At 39.7% G+C, this 22,608-nt stretch overlaps 1 long non-coding RNA gene across 1 annotated transcript in view; it reads right to left on the bottom strand.

Annotated features, from left to right (window-relative positions):
* Positions 1 to 22,608, bottom strand: part of LOC133100947 (uncharacterized) — a 160,201-nt gene that overhangs the window by 15,922 nt on the left and 121,671 nt on the right. The window lies entirely within an intron of this gene.

Here is a 22,608-nt window from a genome sequence, read left to right as displayed (position 1 = left end):
CATCGAGGCTGATGCTGAGACACGGGAGGGAACTTCCCGTGTGGGGCTGTAGAGTAGGGCAGAGCAGGACCCGTGCTAGGGTTTTGTTTGGGAAAAAACATACACCATCTTGCAATATAATTTACTTCTAGGGACTTCCCTGGTGGTCCAGTGGTTAAGACTCTGCATTTCCAATACAGGGGGCACAGGTTTGATCCCTGGTAGGGGAGCTAAGATCCCACATGCTGTGCACCCAAAAAAGTTTAAGAAATGAAATAAAAATAAAATCGACCTTCTCACTTAAAAAAAAAATTTACTTCTAGATTTCTATTTGGAAGATGGTATGAAAATATCCAACTTTTGTTCAACACCACCCTCCTTACCTCCTGGCTTAGGTGGAGGTCCCTATATCTTCATTGCAATTGTATCACAGTTGTGACTGTTAAGCTATTTGTTTATTTGTTTAATATCTTCCGTCCTTGGACTATAAATTCCATTTAGTGGGAGGACCTGGCTGCATTGGTCACTGCTGTATGCTTGGTACCCAACTCAACACCTAGCAGATTACAGACACTCAAAATATATTTCATTTTGTTGGCATATTTGCCTGCTGCTTTTTGCTTGTTCTTTCATTAGGTCTTTTATTTATTCATTCCTTTATCTCCACCCTTCCCCTTCCCACACCAGCCTGCCCTTATCTTCTATACCCACCCCCCCCATTCCACCACTCCCAATCTTCCACCCAGCCCCTTGCCAGACCCCACCCTCCCTCCCTCCCTCCCATTCATCATGAGTTTTAAAAGTTAACAAGCATTAAACTAAATATATTGAAAGCTATCTTCAAATAGTGAGACCTTCCAGGGAAAGAATATTTAAAGTTAAGCAAAAAGGCAGCCTTGCCAACGCAGAAGAGAAAGTGTGCCCTCCCCAGCAGTCATTTCCCCTGGCGTGGTGGCTTTCCTGAGCAGATGCTGCACCTCCTGGATCTGGACAGCTGCTGGCAGGAGATCGGCACAGCCCTTCCCTCTGAATGGTCTGGACTGGGGACAATTGGCTGGAATCATAAGTGGCTTCTTGGCTCACCCCAGCGGTACTTCAGCTTTCATAAATGGCCCATTTCTGGAGTTGCAAGGCTCCAGCACATGGGGATTTCCCTTTGTTAGAGCTTGACCTGCAGAGCTGTGTTTCCAAGCCAAGACTGTTGTGTCTGCCTCTTAAAGGCAAAGAGAAAGAAGGGAAGGAAAGAAGGAAGGAAGGAAGGGAGGGAGGGAGAAAGGAAGGAAGGAAGGAAGGAAGGAAGGGAGGGAGAGGGAGGGAGAGAGAAAGGCAGAAAAAGAGGGAAAGAAAGAAGTCAAATTTTGGAGACTATTGATTGTTATTCACAGACACCTAACTTGCTATTTGTTAAAACACACTTTAAAGTTAATGTAAACTGAAAAAAAGTTATTGTGATATCAGTTGTTCCTCTCTGCTCCCCACTGAAGTGATGTGAATGGAGAGACCAGCTTTTGGAAGAATTTGTGCCCTGCATCCTTAACATCATCACCCACCATGGAAACAGAACATAGGGCTGGAGAGGAACTTCAAGTCCTAGATGCAAACCCCTCACTGTGCAGGTCAAGATAATGAGGCTCTGAGGTGAGGGACTTGCTCAAAGCCACTCAGTTCAGGAGTCAGGGCCAAATCTCAGGGCTTCTGACAGTTCTGGGCACTCCACAGGCTGCAGTTTTTGTTTCAGTTAAAATAAGTTTCAAACAGACCATCCACCGTATATACATGTATTTCCTCAACTCATTCCTATGTGAAACCTCACAGGGGACCCAACTTCCAATGGCAAAGGAAAAACATTGTCTCCTTTAGAAAATGGTCGAAAGGACAGGAAACTCGATAGCATAGACATGTCACATCACCCTGTGAGTAGGAACCATCATTATTGTGTGGGTCATAAAGAAATAATTATAGAAGCAGATTCCAGTTAATTCCACACATAGCGTGTGCCTTTGAAAAAAAGGAGTCGAAAAATATTTTCCAAACGTTCTCACGTAGACTGAGTGCATCTGTCCTTTGTAACCTGAAAGTGATTTACCCTTGTGAAATCATTTGTGCAAATCTGCCAACGATATGAATGATTTTGTTTGCCTACTGTCTCAAAATAATTGATCTTACATACATTTTAATTAGCTAATTAAAACAGCCAGGTCCTTTCTTCGCAGAAAATCCATAAGCCCTCTTTTCATTGTACTTCAGAGGTCAAGAAAGCAACTCTTATGGAAGAGTCTAGAATTTGCTTCAATCTATTAAGATAAAGCCAAAGAATGTGTTTTTAATACATTGATAAAAAATACATAAAAATATTTGGTATTTTTAGTCAGTCTCCAACTTACTCAAGGGTCGTATCCCAAAAGTTAGTGGGTAAATGGGTTGTCTGGAATTCAGAGTGCATTTTCCCATAGAAACAATGTCACCCATAGGAGTTAGTTCCCAGACTACCCTCTAAGTGCTTTTTAACCCATAGTGTAGCAGACTATTGTAGATTTTTAAATGAACATTTTAAGTTTAATATTCTTAATTAATTGGCACAAAAGTAATTGATTGATTTACACATAATTTTAAATGCTAACATCTAGGAAGATTAGTTTCAATTCTAGATTTTTGAGATAAGAGATGGAGACTTTTGAGTCATTTCTGTAGAAGCCTTTGGGATACTTTCAAAACTCTAAAGACAGATGATGCTATTAGACCTCTAGTTGTCTAATCCCATCTGATCGCTTATGACGAAAAGGGGAAACAGAAAGGTCCCTGGTCCCCATTCAACTTCCACCACCAGAAAGGTAACAGGACAAGAAATGGGAAAGAAGGAAAGGAGTACAGAGGTTAAAATTTTGTGCACAGAGAGTACCTGAGCAGTGAGCAAGGAGAGACGAGAGACGTTGGGAAGTAAGACACACACAAGAGAGGGGAGGGGAAGGGAATACTGGTCTGAGAGCTCTCTGTGTTGTTCGTAAACTGGTAGTGCTGGCCCGGGGCCTCTGTGTGACTGTCCAGAACGTTCAGGAGGGAAAAAGAAAGTGTTAGGGGTAGTCTGTTTGTGATTGTACACACTGATGCTTAGGATATTTGGCAAACAGATGTTCGTTCCTCAGGGGCAAGAATTATCTGACATAGGAAGAATTGGCCTCCCAGGTCAAATCCATACACATCTACTGAGGACCTGAGTGTTCCAAGAACTGGGGACAGAGAGCCAACTGCAGAAATTATTATATCTTTTACCTTGTGGAGCTAATAGTAGCTAACATTTATGATTTGTTTTTACTCATGTAATCTTCACAATGACCCTAAAGAGTAGGTATTGTTATCACCCTATTTTACAGTTAAAGAAACAGACACAGAGAAGATAAGTAAATAGCCCAAAGTCATATGGTTAGTAAGTAATGTTTGAATCCAGGTAGTTGGAAGATGGAGCTAATACTCATGACAATCATGCTATCCTCTGCCCTGATGTTCCTCTGGTCAACATTCTTGTCTCTCGGAGGCAATCAATCGCTCCTGCCCTGATTCCATCTAGAATTTGGAATGCACTCAGAGAAGTGGCTGTGTATAAAGGCTGGAAATGGAAGAGGCATCCAAGGTCATGACTTTCAGGCTCCCTTAAAATTCTACAGCTACTGTGAAGAAAGTTTCATTCCCACAGAGAACATGTCAGACTTGAAGAAAATTATGACAAAAGGTCTCCAAAAGGACTTCTGAATCTTGCATTTTATCTCATTCCACAAGCTGAAAGTTAGTTTCCTAAATCAAAGAATGAAACCAAGGACATCTTTATCAAGTATTGCTTTGACATCACTCCCCTTTGACATCACTCCCCTGTCAGGGTCTCCCCTGACAGGCACTCCCATTGTCTCTTTAAATAATTTTTCAACACTCGGGAACTTTGGCATGGAAACCCTCCTTTGAAATGAATTTACCTCCCTAGACATACTAGCTCATATTTTTTTACTTCAACCTGGCAAAAGTTATTATCCCTCATAAAACTTTACCCTCTCTCTCTTCTCTAAGCCATCACATAAACCATTCCTCCTGATTATACAGGCCTCTTCTCAAGCCATGTCCATTACTCTGTCAACTTTCCATGGAGGTTAATCTGCTAGTGAGACTTTAAGTGGACTTCTGGGGCAGAGTATGCTCACAGTGGATGGAGCTTGGGCTCTGGATCAGCCAATCCATGTTCAAATCCCAGTTCTGCCATATACTAGCTGTGCCATGTTGGGCAAGTGATTTAGCCTCTCTAATTCACTGTTTCCTCACCTGTAAAATGAATAGGATACTTCTCGTACTGGCATAACAGTTGTTCTGAGGATTAAATGAGATATTGCCTATAAGGAACTTAATTCTGGGTAAACACATCATAAAATTCAAGGAACGTAATTCCCCATTTATGACAGTTCTTCTGGAGGGCAAAATAATCAGAGATGTGTACAAAGATGGATACTAAGAGACGTTCAACCCACCATTTTTTATGAGTGAAAAATTTAAAACAATTTTTGCCCAACCGTAGTTGAATATGCAGACAGTTAAAAGTCATGTTCTGAATATTGGGATCTATTCAGACTATATTAGTGAGTTTTTAAAAAATTAATCACAAAACCTGTAGAGTATGATATTGGGGTGGGGAGTGTATGCTTAGAAAAAAGATTGGAAGAACCTATATGGAAAAGTAAATTATAATATTCTCCCCAGAGATGATGTGTATGGAGGGTGCATGGGTATTGGGATTATGGGTGATTTTTTAAAATGTTTTGTACTTTTCTGTGTTTTCTAAATTGTGTCCCTTTTAAATTAGGAAAATTATATGCTATTGAAAAGTACTGTATAAATTTTGACCATAGTCTTCTCCAGTGCTCTCCTCCTGGTTCTAAGTCATTCAGACATCCAGCTCATCCCCTTCCTTTACTGCCTTTCTCACTGTCTACAGATTTATGTGTCCTCTGCACAGATGCAGTTGGTTTTGAATATTTGGCAGGGTCTGTAGTTGGTGTTTGGATATATTTATGTGGGTTCTCTCTCCCTCATCAGACGGCATTTCCACCAGAGTATTTTCCCTATGTTTTCTCTGTAATTGTGCACAGTGATTTGGAAGCTCTTTGTCCCAAATGTCAAGTAATTGAGGTCATTGTAAATAATTCAAAGAGAAAAACAAACTGTTTAAGTTGCTTCATTATTAGCACTAACACTTATTGGGAGCTCGGGCTCAAGTGTTAAGAATGGAGGGGCTTAGAGACAGTTGGGAATCAGGACTTGTGTCTGAGACAATGCTATATATTTATGCAGATATCTCATTTCCTCCCAAAGCACAGAAATATCACATTCCCAAGGCCACTTGCATTGAAGAGGGGGTAACATGACTAGTTCTGACCAATAGAATGGGAGGAGAAGTGGTATATGCTACTTCTGGGCCCTAAATAATGTTGTGTATTTCTTTATGAAATCCTACTTCCCCTGCTGTCTGCTGGCTGGGTAGTGCCAGGGTGACCTTGAAGCCACAGTATGGCAGAACCACAAGATGGAAAGGCCCTGAGTTTCTGCTTAGAAGTGAAACACCCAAGAGAATTTCCAGAGCAGTAACATCTGAAATGAACAGTATCAGGGAGAAAGATAAGATTTTTATTATATAATGACATTGAGATTTGAAGATGATTTGTTCTGGCAACAACTCTATACCAACTTATAACAGAAAATTATATAAATAGTAAATAACTCAAGATAATATATTCTAGGTGTCAAACCAATAGAATATAATTTTTAAAAAATATAATGCTTTACTTTTCCACAAGACCCTTTACTTCATTGCTTTACCCAATCCTTTTAGAAATATTGGTGCGTGGTAATGTATCTATCCTTATGTCATGGTCTAAGAAGCTGAACTTCATCCTTTGACGTAAGCTAAAACCAAGATTTTCTGACTCCAAATATTGTGCCCTTTCCTCTATTGCATGCGGCTCTTTGCCTCTGGGCAAATACTACTAGAGTTCAGAGCAGTGACTAATGATTGTTACTTGTACAAAAGATGTTTTGCCTAAATTGCTTAGGCAGTATTTCTCAAACATTGGTTCTATGAGAAATTAATATGTATCCCAAAGAATAGAGTACCAAGGACAAATGAGTTTGGGAAACACTGGGTTAAATAAATGTGACCAAGAGTCTTCTATTTGCTGCCAAGCTCTCAGAGCCTTTAACTTATGCCTTGGAAGCTCGCATGGAGGTTGTATGCCATGTGTTCCTTACGTCTGGCTATGGAACGCTCATGGTGGAGCAGTCACCAGGAGTAGAGTGTGCCCAAATATCCCCTGAGAAAAGCTGTTGTAGATAACTTCCTCAGTTCTCCATTGCACCTGCTTCCACTTTCATTTGTTCACTTTTTCCCAGAGTATATTTCTTAGCTAGTGTCGGGACAACAAAATCTCGAATAAGCCCATTTAACCAAGATCAAAGGAAACTCCCAGGGGAATTTTTAATGCATTTTTAAAAAATTTTATTTATTTATTTATTTATTTTTAACAACTTTATTGGAGTATAATTGCTTTACGATGTTGTGTTAGTTTCTGCTGTATAACAAAGTGAATACGCATTTTTAAAGCTTATTTCAAATAAGAACAGGGCACATTCATTGCAACTGGAAGATAGAAAATACAAACAAACAGGAGAGAGAGATGCAAATCAACCAACTTCTTTTCAACCTCACCAGCATAGTCAGCCTGTGGCATTTACTACCACTGGGGGCTGCTGAGGCAGGGGAGAGTAGGATCTGAGGAAGGATTAGATAATTTTATGAGTGTGACTAGCATTTAAAGCTATGTGAACTAGAACAAAAAAGATACAAGGAAATGAAGTCTCAAGTTCCAGGATGTAAATTGATCACATGTGGAGAGTGGGAAGGAATTCCCACCTCGCAGTCCAGTGTGGGATATTACACAATGGGCCAGGTGCAATAAGCTTGACTTTCCCTCTTTATTTTCCTTTTCCTTTTCTCTAGTACAACTGATTCTGGCTAAACAGGAGGTGGGGATGTTAGCCCTGAAAATAACGATTTGATCCCACAGGGCAACTCCTATTGAAAACCAAGATAACACAAATATTTTCAATTCTTCAAGTTGAACGCAGACTAAGTATTTTGTTTTGTGGGTGATCTCTCTGTTCTTTTATTAAGAGAAGATCATTTTATGAGAGCTAAAAATATTTGCATTCCTACCATGGGAAGAATTTAAAATTCCCAACCAGCATTTTGTTCAAGCAAATAAAAAGAATGGCAACCTAGAGACAGTCATACAGAGTGAAGTAAGTCAGAAAGAGAAAAAGAAATATCGTATATTAACGCATATTTGTGGGATCTAGAAAAATGGTACAGATGAACCGGTTTGCAAAGCAGAAATAGAGACACAGATGTAGAGAACAAACGTATGGACACCAAGTGGGGAAAGGGGAGGTGGGATGAATTGGGAGACTGGGACTAACATATATACACTAATATGTATAAAATAGATAAATAATGAGAACCTGCTGTATAGCACAGGGAACTCTGCCTCACCTCGCTGTACAGTAGAAACTAACACAACATTGTAAAACAACTATACCCCAATAAAAAAAAAATAATCACAGAATTTTAAACTGTAAAAAAAAAAAAAAGAATGGCAGAGTTTCTGAAAGGTAAGGTAAGATCATCTTAATTAGTTGAGACTCCTGAGCAGGGGTGAACACAATCTTGAAGTACTGGGTATTTCAAAATACTCTCTTCATCTTAAGCAGAAAAATAAAATGTGTTTTTGAGCTGCAGTATTTGAAGCTTGGTCATGATTAAAGGTCCTGGAGGAGGAGATGGCAGATTTTATTGGGCTGGGTGGGTTTTCACCCACCATCTCTCTATGGGAAACTTTGTGAAAATATTCAACTCCAGTGGTTCAATGAAAAACATTTGGGCCCCAGGGAATCAATGAAAGCTAAGTTTTATAGAGTGAATCCCATCTGGGACCAGAAGAATTAAGAAACAGGAATAGCAAAACCAGCCTCATGGTACAAAAGGTTCATCTTTCAGCTTATAACCAGTCAATCCCTCAGTGTTATGATTTTCTCTATTAAAGCTAGAATACATAATCAATCTGATCAGATCAGGAATGGTAGATTTACACTGTAGGACCTTTTTTCTAAGTCTGAATTCTTTGGTTGTGTGACAGTCCTGTGTCCCAGTAAGAACTCTATCTATCTTTTGTGTTAGGAGGGATTTTTCCTCTGGATACCCATCAATCTTTCTGAACTTATGGCAATGGCAGGCACTGTTGTCTATACAACTCCACTCTTCTATGCCTTCTTTCTTAGCAAAGCCCACCTCCCATGATAAAAACTTGAAATTCCAGATAGGCATCCAGTGTTCCAGCTAATCTTGTACCTAAGGTTGGTCATGTGACTCAGTTCTGGCCATTTCTGGCTTGGGGGATTCTAGGAAATGTTTTCCTTTTTGATAAAAGGAGAGGTATGGGAGGAGAGGTTTTTTGGTGTTTTGTGTGTGTGGGTTTTTTTTCCTGCCACCCCTTCTTCTTCTCTTTGATGTAATTGTGAAAGAATATGATGCTTGGAATTGTGGTTGCTGTTTTGTGATCCTGAGATGACAAGCCTGAGGATCAAAGATATCTCAGTAGGATGGACAAGATGAAAGGGCAGAAACTTCCTAATGTTGTGATTATATTTTTGGGCCACTGTTATACTCCTGGGACCAGGTACCTCTTGATTTCTTGTTGAAGCCACTTTCAGATGGATATTCCATTACAATCCAAAGCCTTCTAATTAGATACATCCAGTGAAAAGGTGGCCGTATGTTCCAATAGAGCACATAACCCTGACAAAAATCACGTGGCCTGTAGCCTCTGGTCATCTCGAATCTCTGCTATTCATGGATGTAGTCTGGCATATTCCTCTTGGAAAAAGTAGAAAACCAGTACTTGCTTGACTGTGATCTGAGAATTCGTTGGCTAATCTTGGCAGAGCCTAAGGCCATGAACACTCTGTTTATTTCTAGGAAACAGGAATTATTGATGTTACAATTCAATATGAGAAAGGAAAGGAGGATTTTACTCCATATTTCACACAATGTTCCTTTACCTCCTTTCTCATTTTCCACAATCTTACCTTTCCTTTGTTTCTTACTTTGACTTCAGAGAACTTCTTTTCCTTTCCTACTTTGTCAACTCTGAGGTTACTTACTTTTTCAATATGGTAAAGCAATAAAAAGAAAGCTGGCTGATTGATTCGGAGCAGTGCCAAAAATGTATATATGGAATGTTAGAATATGCTTTATTGAATAAGCAGAAATTTAGTTAATCTCCAAAGTAATCCAACTCTTCTCCCCCTCCTCACCGCCACCACTACCCAACTTTTACATCCTCTAGTCCTAGTAACTTGCCAGACTGGCATGTCTTTCACTCTGCATATCATAAACTAAAATCTAAACTACTGTTACTGAAAATGGTACAACCCAATGGCCTAGGGGATATTCTGCTCTAGGGAACATATCCATTTTAAAAATTTGTGTGTTTCAGAAGTTCCTGTCCTTATTTCTATTCTTGAAGAGTCTGAATTTCATTATACATGAGCAGGGAATTATGCTGTGTCCATATTTTTAGTTAACTTGAAGATCTACACTTTTTTTCTTTTACATCTATTGGATTTTTGATTAATACTAATACCATCCTGAGCTCAAAGTACAGACAGAGCTGATTAGGCATTCAAATTTCAGTGCTGAAAGTAATGCATAGGAAATTCAGTTTTTGTGGTGTTCAAAAATTTAGCATTCACATCTGAAATGTTTAAGAGAAAAATCAAAGCCTGCCAGAAAAGTGTTGTTTGCAAATGCTATGAGGGTCTGTTGGGTACTCTAAAAGGTGCTTCATGTGTGAGGGACTCGGTATGATTTGTGTTATGTGTTTTTGGTTTTCTTGGTGGTTTTTTGTTTTGTTTTGTCTGAAGGCTTTTTTGCTTTTGTTTCTCAGATGAAAGAAAGAGGGGTTTGCCTGAAAATAAGCAAGCACGGTTTTGCCCAGCATGATATGCTCTTGGCAGCCAACTGTGTGCTGGTCAATGACTGCTGTTTCTTTTCAGGTGTTGATTTACCAAACATTACCTTTCTTCTGTATTACACAGGCATGGCCAGACATAGCCACTTCTCAAAGTGTTGAGACAGCTTCTTGGTTCCCATTAAGCAGAGGGAGCAATCCTTGGAGAGTCAACAACGAAGCCTCCATTAGCTGGATGGCTCAGAACTCTCACTATAATTTCCCATTCCTTACCTATAAAGATTACACAGACAATCAGGAAGTTTTCTGGGTCTGTCTCCTCTGCTGCTAGGTAGAGGTGGTAACAATGTAACCTTTCCTCACAATGTTGTAGGAAGGAATGGTTGTTTAAGATAATTATAAAAATATGCTCAACATCAATTGTCATTAGGGAATTGCAAATGAAAACAACAAAATACCAGGAACTCTCATTCACTTCTGGTGGAAATACAAAATGGTACCACCACTTTGGAAGACAGTTTGATCGTTTCTTACAAAGTTAAACATATTCTTACCATACCATCCAGCCATTGTGCTCCCTGATAATTACCCAAAGGAGTTAAAAACTTATGTGCACACAAAACCTACTCATGGATGTTTATAACAGCTTTGTTCATAATTGTCAAAACTTGTAACCAATCAAGACGTCCCTCAGTAGGTGAATGGATAAATAAACTGTGGTATTATCCATACAATGGGATATTATTCAATGCTAAAGAAAGGAGCTATCAAGCCATGAGAAGACATGGAGGGAACTTAAGGGCATAGTATTAAGTGAAAGAAGCTAATCTGAAAAGGCTACATACTGTGTGATTCCAACTATATGACATTCTGGAAAAGGCAATATTATGGAGGGAGTAAAAAGATCAGTGGTTGTCAGGGGCTTGGGAGGAGGGAAGGAGAGATTAATAGGTGGAGCACAGGGGATTTTTAAGGTAGTGAAACTACTCTGTATGATACTGTAAGGATGAATACATGTCATTATACATTTGTCAAAATCCACAGAATGTAACCAACGTATAACCAAAGAGTCATCCACAATAAACGTGAACTTTGGTTGATAATGATGTATCAATGTTGCTTCAAGGACTGTAACGAAACAGAGTGTGGGATGTTAATGGTCAGGGAGGCTGGGTGTGGGGCGAGGGGTTCTGTGGGGACTCTGTACCTTCTGCTCAATTTTGCTGTGCACAAAAATTGTTTCAAAAATAAAGTCTATTAATTAAAAATAAATGAATTTGAAAACCTAAATAAGTTATTATACAGTAGAAAGTGGGTGTAATTACATACTAATCATTTATAAATGAATGAAAATCATTGTTGAATGCATGCTTTAGGACTACACCTGACAGAAAAAAACAACAACAAAATCTTAGAAAAAAGAATATTTCTCTCTCATGTAAAAAAAGCATAGAAGTTGGCAGTCCTGGGCCAGAGTGGTGACACCATAAAGACTTTGTAGACCAAGGCTTCTGGCTTTGCTGAGGCTCTCACACCAGCCCATAACTACTATCCCATGGCCTGATATGGTTGCCAGATCTCCAGCCATTACATTTGCCTTCCAAGAAGCAGAGAGTGAGAAACCAGAGAATAAGGCCTGCTTCCTCCCTTTAATGGGACTTGCTGGAAGTTTTATATTATACTTCTGCTTCAATCTCATTGGTCAGGCACGTAGACAAATGGCCACACTTACCCGTCAAGGAGTCTGGCAAATTTTTAGCTATTTAATTTATATTGAATTAAAAAAAAAAATAGAGAGAGAGGCTTGGCTAAAAATCAGGGCTCTTTTTCTACATAAAAAGGGGGGACAGGATGTTGGAGAAGGCACCTAGCAGTCTGAGACACTGAGCAACAGTTGCTATGTTGAAAATACAGCTAGATGCAGAGGATACAAAGACATTAGATCAACGGGGAAATAAACATGTAAGCACATAGATGTCACATATGGCAGCAATTTGTTAATGACACAAAAATTTCAGAAGAGGACATGAGCATGCCCAGCTGGGGTGATCAGAGAAGGCCATCTAGAGGGAGGATATTTTATAAGGACCTAGAGGATGAAGAGAATTTGGATAGTAAGAGGTGGGACAGAGGGCAAAGCTGGTACAAGGATGGCACAAGAGAAGGCAAATTGTTGTTTGATAATGAAGGCTGTGCCTGTCATTGGCACATATTATATCGTGCACAGGTACAAAAATTTTCCAGGCCAGGAGAAATTGATGTCTGTAGTTTGGGTACATATCCTAATGACATCAGTTTCTCTCTTTACAATCTGTCCATCATCCCCATAAAGTGGGGAGTGAGGAAGAATTTCATTCAACAACACACACTTTGAGTGTCTCAGGCAAAGAGACTTTTTTTTTTTTGTATTTATGATAAAACACCCAAATATATATCCAAGTGGGATTACCAGCCTGGGTTGGATCCAAGAGACTTCGGTTAACAGAACTATTTCTCATCATAAATCCCCAAACAAGTTGAGTTTTTCACTTCCTCTCCTAATCTGCTATGGAGCACAGCCGAGGGGCTTGAAGTCATCTACTTTTTGGCAGTGGCTACAGTTCCAAGATGATGGAATGATTCTTTTCCATATACATCATTATTATTTCTAGTATAAATATTTATGAAGCACTCACTGTGTAATAGAAAAGAGCTCCTGCTTGGTGGTCTTCCCAGCTGAACAAAACAAACATGAGTGGAGGCCAAGGGAAGAGGTGGGAAGAGAACCTCAGCTGGTGGGAAACAATAGGAATTGATTCTTCACCCACCGACTTTTATTCACGCTGGATATTATTCGGAAGTGGCTGCCATATTTCAGATGTGTAAATTGTGTGTTTTTATTGGTTTAAGATACACTTACATAGGGCCTACCATGTGCCGTGCATTGTTCTAAGCTCTTTACAAATATTAACTCATTTAATCCTCATAGGAATCTTGTGAAATGGGCACTATTTATTATCCCATTTACAGATGAGGAAACCGAGGCGTAGAGGAATTTGCCCAAGGTCACCAAGTCATAAGGCTCTAGAGCAACACTGTCCAATAGAACTTTCTGTGATGCCAGAAGCATTCTATATTTGCATTGCCCAACAGGATAGCCACCGGCCCCATGTGGCTATTGAACACTTGAAATGTGGCTTGGGTGACTGAGAAACTGCATTTTAAATTTTATTTGATTTTAACCTAGTTGACATTTAAGTAGCCACATGTGGCTAGTGGCCACCATCATTGGCACAGCAGCTAAAGTCCAAGCTCTGTACCATTGTGCTATGGTTTTCTTTTCTTTTTTCAAAGAGTGAAAGCCAAGAACATAGAGATTCTTTGCTTTCACTTGCATTTGCTTTTCAATTATGATGAACAATGTGAGATGTACCTTTATGGGAGAAAATAAGCAAATCACTCAGGTGGTGCCATTCCCCATTTATTCCCTGGCTATTAAGGAGGATTACAATAAAACTATCTCCAATGAAAGTTTTCTCACAATTAGTAGCAGATGAGAAGGTCAAAGGGGAGAGACCAAGGACTGGTTAGACCATGGGTAGTTGGTAGCACAGCAACATTTTAAAAGCAAAAGGCAACATTATCCTATCTGGTGGCTGCTTAGAAAGGTGAAGAGCAGAACTATGTCATGTGCTGTCCTAGTCTTACCAAGACTCATATTCCCATTTTCTCCTTTCCCTTCCCCATCCTTATGCATCTATATTCTACTCACCTTTCCAGGCTAATCTCAAGTGCCATCTCCTTCCTGAAGACTGCTCTCATGGCTCAATCTGAAAGCAACCTCTCTATAGCATGACTGTATCTTTCCTCTGATACTAATAGGTTCTCTACCATGTCATTGCTATGTAAGCACAAGCTCTCTCATATTGTACGCTACACTTTTTAAGGTCCGATTTATCTTTGTATTGATTCTCCATAAAACTTTGTACAGTTCCTTGCTCACATTCCATTGATCATCTTAACTTTTGTCTCTGTTTCCCTGTGGGAAACTCTAGCATGTACTTTATTATAGCACTGACTGCACTGAGTTGGAAAGTTTAATGATAATCTATCTCTCTGACAAGACTAAAACCTTTTTAGAACAGCACCTATCTCATAACAGATGCTCAGTAAACAGTGAACAACTGCTTGTTGAATGAATGGTTATTGTGAAAAATGTGAAGTATATTTTTCTGTCTTTTGTTTAAAACAAAATGGAACCCCCCCTCCAATGGAACTGTTCTATACTAGCAGATTAGGCATTGGTTATATCAAACTAACTTCACCATTTTATAATAGCATTATTGTGGGAAGGGACAAAGCACAATTGTCACAGACAATGAGTACATTTCTTGCTTAACTTTGCCCAAGGAACACAGGTTATCCAAAGACAGTTGGATTTTAGTGAACTGCACAGAACTCTGTATGGAAAAGAGGTGTGGAAAATGGCAATTAGGCAAGATACTGCATTTCTTTTTCCAAGTCTATAAAGCTCAAAATTCAGAGAATATTTCTGAGAATTTTAAGAAGTGTATGTGAAGGATGTTATGACATTAGGTGAAGTGGAGGGAGGAGTAGAAAGAGGCTGGGATAGACCAAGATCACTTTAACAGCCTTTGATTTAGTTTAATTGATTGAGTGCAAAAAAAAAAAAAAAAAAAAAAAAGGAGAAAAAGAATGAGGAGATGGCAAAATTGACAAATGTAAAATGCTGTAACAGAAATTACTGTACTTGCCTTGAGTAGAAGTGGAAAAGTTTGTTATACTAGGAAATAGTCATTTAAATGGAAAGATGGTTTTTCATGTCTTTTACGGCTTGTTGTAAATGATTAATTAAATACGCTGAGTGTTTCATTAAAAGTATGCATTCCTTCCAAATTAAAGTGTGTAGAGACTCGTTATAAATAAATTCATTGGGTGAATGAAAGGAGCATTTACTTCTAAATGAATATTACTGGCAAATTTCATTCTTGACATCGATTAAACAGACTATTTTTTTTTAAAGATTTTCTTTATGTGGACCATTTTTAAAGTCGTTATTGAATTTGTTACAATATTGCTTCTGTTTTTTTAAAAATATATTTATCTGTTTATTTATTTATCTATTTTTGGCTGTGTTGGGTCCTCGTTGCCGTGCGCGGGCTTTCTCTAGTTGCGGCGAGCGGGGGCTACTCTTCGTTGCGGTGCGCAGGCTTCTCATTGCGGTGGCTTCTCTTGTTGCGGAGCACGGGCTCTAGGCGCGGGGGCTTCAGTAGTTGTGGCTCGTGGGCTCTAGAGCACAGGCTCAGTAGTTGCGGCGCATGGGCTTAGTTGCTCCGCGGCATGTGGGATCTTCCCAGACCACCCCAAATCGAATCACATCAAAAGGATACAACTCCTGTCGGTAAGAAAGGTTATTCTACAGAAAAGCTTGTGGACATTTTTCTTTGATAAGAAAATAAGTAGAGAAGCAAATTCAGTGTTCTTAAAACTGCTTTTGTAGAACTAATGTACTAGCTTTGATGAGCCTCACTCCACATTATTGTCCAACGTTCTGGGGCAGAGGCAGGTTTTCCTCTAGGCAAACTTTATGGGAGGAATTCCTTTTTAGTTGTCTCCCTGCCCCCACAACTATTCTTCAAGAAAGATGATCTGTCTCAGTAAAATGTCTTGTCTTTTCCTGATCACTTTTTGCAGTCTGCCTGCACCCAGCAATCTGCTACAGCAATCCGCTTTGTTCCATCAGGAGCCCTGTCATCTCTCAAGGCAGAGAGAATCATCAATGGCATCTCACTTCAACAAATTAGCCACAGTGTTTACACTGCAAGTCCTGGGGGCTGAGCTTTCTTGCGTCTGAAGAAATTCCCAGGATTCTAATGTTTTTCCAAGGGGGAGGGTTAGGAGCCAATGCATTTTACCTCTTTTGCTTAGCATACATTATTCTTTGTGATTCTACTGAAGGCTTTAAGCTGAAATCTTGGAAATATTCACACACACACACACACACACACACACTCTCACTCATCCAGAGATGCAAATAAAGAAGCCAGTATGGTGCAGGGGAAAGAAACTGATCTGAAGGAAGGGAAACCTAGAGTCTTGCATTCTAGTTCTAGTTCAGGTAAGCCATTGTGTGACTTTACAATCATTTCTCCCCAATATTCTCTTTCCACTACTTTAAAGTGGAGACTGAAGGGGCTGGGCTGTATTATTCCTAATAGCTCCTCCAGCTCTAACATTCTATCATTTTAGACTTCTAATCGGTAGCTTGCTAGGGATGAACTTTCCTAAGGCAAGGCCGTGGGAAACCAGCATGAATCACTTCAATGATCAGCTTTCATCTCAAGCAGGAGGTGCCCCCATGATGGGAACAGACTGAAAAGACAGCCCCGAGAGACCCACAGATCCTTGCCTCAATGCCCACCCAATGTTACTAACATAGCTACAAAACAGGGGTATTACAAGGCTGTTTCTACTGATGCCACCTCTATATTTTATTGTACTGGTCCTCATGTGGAACCTAAACGTCTCAACATTGGAAGAGCTCATGTTATAGGGCCAAGGCTAAGGGAGCAACACAGAAAAACATCCCAGTCAAGGGTGACCTAAATAACTTCCTGAGCTTCCTTTTAGGCCCGGGAGTCAATGTATAGGAAGAATGAGCTTATTAATCAAAAAATGCTGATCTGCTCAATGTCTAATTATACCTGTCACTTTTGTAGCCCACACCCCAGCCTGAAATGGTTTCCCTCTCTGAATTCACATAGCTGTATTTGCAGACCGGTTTTCAGTTGGTCTGTGTATTTTCCATGTGACATGACTCTTCCATGTGACAGTTGAAAATTGTCCAGAGAAATGAAAACCTCCCTATAGAACAACCCAGCAACCCAGACCACACAAACCCCTCTCTCCTCCTCTGACTCCCCATCCCCCAGCCTCCTGTTAAATGCCCAGACATCTCTCAAGGCCAAGCTCAAATCCTTCCTCCTCCAAGAAGCTTTTCTTGATCCCCTCCCCACCGGACTTACTCCCTCCCTTCCTTATACCCCCCAATCACTTTGTACCTTTATTATTTTAGCACTTACTTATCTGAGTCTATCTTATATTAACATTATTTTATGCATATGTCTTTCCCATGTCACTTTGAGCTTCTAGAGGGCAGAAATAAGTTTTGTTTTTTCTTTCCATTATTTGCAGCATCCAGTAAAATGCTTTGCACACAATAGGCACTTAAAATTATTCCATGAAGTGTGAGGGTAGAAAATGAGTGAAGCAAGAAGCACGTCTTACCCATTGTTTTATTTTCTATAGCAAAATACTTTTTATGTAGTGAATTCGTAAAATTGTTGGATCACTTATAAATGCATTAAGTGATGCAAAAAACGCTAAGGTAGAAAACCAATTAGCCTGTAAATTGTTTGTATTGCATATTAAAATAAATTCAGTCTCGGGACTTCCCTGGCAGTCCAGTGGTTAAGACTTCGCCTTCCAGTTCAGGGGGTGTGGGTTCGATCCCTGGTCAGGGAGCTAAGATCCCAAATGCCTCGCGGCCAAAAAACCAAGACATAAAACAGAAGCAAGGACTTACCTGGTGGCTTCTTACCTGGTGACCCAATGCACCAAAAATAAAAATAAATAAATGAATTAATTTTAAAAAATTCTATTTACAATAGCAGAATAAATCAGTTGCATGGAATATTTTTTTATCCTTTCAAAAATTCTTAATTTTTTCCATTCATCAGTAGAGTACTTTATTTCTATTGTTACGTAATAACTTTTCTTCTGCTTCTACATAAGGATGGTTAATCTGATGTTAGAGCAGAAAGCTACCTTAGCAACCATCTACTTGGCTACCCTCATTTTCTGCACGCAGGACCATCCAGGAATTACTAGACTTCCCATGGCTCACTCAGGGGAAGAGGGGCATAGTCTGCTAGGACTCACCTTTCTGCTCTTTTACTGCAAAATCATTTAGCCTTCGTTAGAATCACACCTTAAACCATGTTTCCCTTAGGAAATATGCCTCGATTTTGGTTTACTAGTGCTTTAAGGAAAACCAGGACGTGCCTTCTAATTTCAATTTTAATAGAAGGTGGATTTTTTTTTCATTTAAATTCCAACAAGGAGAGCCACTATTATTAAGTTCATTATATTTATTTGTGACTATATTGGTCAGATTTTTAATGTGCTAATTCTGGGGAACAAACAACCCCCAAAACTCAGTGGTTTATAATAAAAGCAACAAATATTAACTTTTTGCTCATAGGTCTGTGGATAGGCAGGTGGCTTGGTTTTAGGCTTTGGATTGGATTCAGATTTGCTCTCCTGGTCTCTCATTCTGGGAACAGTGGCTGACTGGGACTAGCTCATCTCCTGGCAGATGGCAAAAGCCCAGGACAAGCCCGACCATGCAAGCATAATGAAAGCTTCAGCTCAAAACACATCTGATCACTTTCCATTGGCCAAAGCAAGTAATACCGCAAAGCCCAAGTCAGAGATGACTGTCCCACCTCCTCTACTAAGAGGCACTGCAAAGTTATATGGCAAGCGGTATGGAATCAGAATGCTTTTCTAGGGTGGGAGTGGAAAACTGAGACCAGCATTCCAATCTACCACTTAAAACAGAAAGGAAATATTACTTTTCTCTAGAATCAGAAATTACACTACTGAGTTCTCCAAGATGCCTAGAATAAGACAAATCCTTATTTGAAATTTAATTTTCTAAATGCCTTTAATTTTCCTGTATTATCTGGCACAGAGTAGATTAACTGGATATTCAATAAATATTTGAGGAATTAAAAAAATACTGTGCTCACTAAGGAATTGCTTCTTTTGTAACATTAGTTCATCCATTCATTCAGTCATTCCAGAATTATTGATTGAGTACTACCATGTGCCAGGCATTATTTATAAGTGTATAGGAAACATCAGTACAGAGAAAAAAAAATGACTGTCTTTGTGGAGCTTATGTTCTAGCAAGGACAGACAATTCAAAATAAAATAAAAATAATAAGTAAAGCATATAGTATGTTAGTATTTTATATGTGATTTAAAAAAAGAGTAGGCTAAAAGTATCAGGAGGACTAAGGGTAGGTATGGGGGACAATCTGCAATTGCAATCTGCAATTTTTCTATAGTCTCTTATCAAAGAGGTGACATTTGACCATAGACGTGAAGGAGGTCAGGGATTTTTTATTCTGTTCTCCATGTGCCCATTGAATTCCATAGTGAGCCCTCAGATATCATTTTCAGTGTAAGTGTTGGGGGGAGGGTGTCTGAGGGAAAACTGAGAGTGCAGGACTTTGGGGGTGGACTAGCCCCCATCCCCACCCAGAAACAACCAGAGCACTTCCAATTTTAGATTTAGATTGAGCTATAAGATTGCTTTGGAGGAATATCCTGCCATTAAAAAAATAATGAATGCTGAGATTGGTTCAAGATGGCGGAGTAGAAGGACGTGCGCTCACTCCCTCTTGCAAGAGCACCGGAATCACAACTAACTGCTGAACAGTCATTGACAGGAGACACTGGAACTCACCAGAAAAGATACCCCACATCCAAAGACAAAGGAGAAGCCACAATGAGATGGTAGGAGGGGTGCAATCATAATAAAATCAAATCCCATAAATGCTGGGTGGGTGACTCACAAACTGGAGAACACTTAAACCACAGAAGTCCACCCACTGAAGGGAAGGTTCTGAGCCCCACGTCAGGCTTCCCAACCTGGGGGGTCTGGCAATGGGAGGAGAAATTCCCAGAGGATCAGACTTTGAAGGCTAGTGGAATTTGATTGCAGGACTTTGACAGGACTGGAGGCAACAGAGACTCCATTCTTGGAGGGCACACACAAAGTAGTGTGCACATTGGGACCCAGGGGAAGCAGCAGTGACACCATAGGAGACTGAACCAGACCCACCTGCTAGTGTTGGAGGGTCTCCTGCAGAGGCGGGGGGTGACTGTGGCTCACCGTGAGAACAAGGACACTGGCAGCAGAAGTTCTGGGAAGTACTCCTTGGCGTGAGCCCTCCCAGAGTCTGCCATTAGCCCCACCAAAGAGCCTGGGTAGGCTCCAGTGCTGGGTCTCCTAAGGCCAAACAACAAACAGGGAGGGAACCCAGCCCCACCCATCAGCAGACAAGTGGATTAAAGTTTTACTGAGCTCTGCCTACCAGAGCAACACCCAGCTCTACCCACCACCAGTCCCTCCCATCAGGAAGCTTGCACAAGCCTCTTAGATAGCCTCATCCACCAGAGGGCAGACAGCAGAAGCAAGAAGAACTACAATTCTGCAGCCTGCGAAGGAAAATCACATTCACAGAAAGATAGACAAAATGAAAAGGCAGAGGACTATGTACCAGATGAAGGAACAAGATAAAACGCCAGAAAAACAACTAAATGAAGTGGAGATAGGCAACCTTCCAGAAAAAGGATTCAGAATAATGATAGTGAAGATGATCCAGGACTCAGAAAAAGAATGGAGGCCAAGATCGAGAAGATGCAAGAAATGTTTAACAAAGACCTAGAAGAATTAAAGAAAAACACCTAGAAGAATTAAAGAACAAACAAACACAGATGAACAATACAATAACTGAAATGAAAAATACACTAGAAGGAATCAATAGCAGAATAACTGAGGCAGAAGAACGGACAAGTGACCTGGAGAACAGGATGCTGGAATTCACTGCTGCGGGACAGAATAAAGAAAAAAGAATGAAAAGAAATGAAGACAGCCTAAGAGACCTCTGAGACAACATTAAATGCACCAACATTTGCATTATAGGGGTCCCAGAAGGAGAAAAGAGAGAGAAAGACCCCAAGAAAATATTTGAAGAGATTATAGTCGAAAACTTCCCTAACATGGGAAAGAAAATAGCCACCCAAGTCCAGGAAGTGCAGAGAGTCCCAGGCAGGATAAACCCAAGGAGAAACATGCTGAGACACATAGTAATCAAACTGACAAAAAATTAAAGACGAAGAAAAACATTAAAAGCAACAGGGGAAAAACGACAAATATCATACAAGGGAACTCCCATAAGGTTAACAGCTGATTTCTCAGCAGAAACTCTACAAACCAGAAGGGAGTGGCACGATATATTTAAAGTGATGAAAGGGAAGAACCTAAAACCAAGATTACTCTAGCCAGCAAGGATCTCATTCAGATTCATGGAGAAATCAAAAGCTTTACAGGCAAGCAAAAGCTAAGAGAATTCAGCACCACCAAACCAGCTCTACAACAAATGCACAAGGAACTTCTCTAAGTGGGAAACACAAGAGAAGAAAAGAACCTACAAAAACAAACCCATAACAATTAAGAAAATGGTAATAGGAACATATATATCGATAATTACCTTAAATGTGAATGGATTAAATGCTCCAACCAAAAGACAAAGGCTCGCTGAATGGATACAAAAACAAGACCCATCTATATGCTGTCTACAGGAGACCCACTTCAGACCTATGGACACATACACACTGAAAGTAAGGGGATGGAAAAACATATTCCATGCAAATGGAAGTCAAAAGAAAGCTGGAGTAGCAATACTCATATCAGATAAAATAGACTTTAAAATAAAGAATGTTACAAGAGACAAGGAAGGACGCTACATAATGATCAAGGGATCAATCCAGGAATAAGATACAACAATTATAAATGTATACACACCCAACATAGGAGCACCTCAATACATAAGGCAACTGCTAACAGCTAGAAAGAGGAAGTCGACAGGAACACAATAATAGTGGGGGACTTTAACACCTCACACCAATGGACAGATAATCCAGACAGAAAATTAATAAGGAAACACAAGCTTTAAATGACACAATAGACCAGATAGATTTAATTGATATTTATAGGACATTCCATCCAAAAACAGCAGGTTACACTTTCTTCTCAAGTGCACATGGAACATTCTCCAGGATAGGTAACATCTTGGGTCACAAATCAAGCCTCGGTACATTTAAGAAAACTGAAATCATATCAAGCCTCTTTCCTGACCACAACACTATGAGATTAGAAATCAATTACAGGGAAGAAAACGTAAAAAACACAAACACGTGGAGGCTAAACAATACGTTAGTAAATAACCAAGAGATCACTGAGGAAATCAAAAAGTACTTAGAGAAAAATGACAACGAAAACACAATGATCCAAAACCTACAGGATGCAGCAAAAACAGTTCTAAGGGGAAGTTTATAGCAATACAATCCTACCTCAAAAAACAAGAAAAATCTCAAATAAACAATCTAACCTTACACCTAAAGGAACTAGAGAAAGAAGAACAAGGAAAACCTAAAGTTAGTAGAAGGAAAGAAATCATAAAGATCAGAGCAGAAATAAATGAAATAGAAACAAAGAACACAAATAGCAAAGATCAATAAAACTAAAAGCTGGTTCTTTGAGAAGATAAACAAAATTGATAAACCATTAGACAGACTCATCAAGAAAAAGAGGGAGAGGACTCAAATCAATAAAATTAGAAATGAATAAGGAGAAGTTACGACAGACACCACAGAAATACAAAGTATCGTAAGAGACTACTACAAGCAACTCTATGCTAACAAAATGGACCACCTG

Source organism: Eubalaena glacialis, chromosome 11 (assembly GCF_028564815.1).
Source record: "Eubalaena glacialis isolate mEubGla1 chromosome 11, mEubGla1.1.hap2.+ XY, whole genome shotgun sequence".
NCBI classification, from domain to species: domain Eukaryota; kingdom Metazoa; phylum Chordata; class Mammalia; order Artiodactyla; family Balaenidae; genus Eubalaena; species Eubalaena glacialis.
This window is presented reverse-complemented; position numbering and strand designations above follow the sequence as displayed.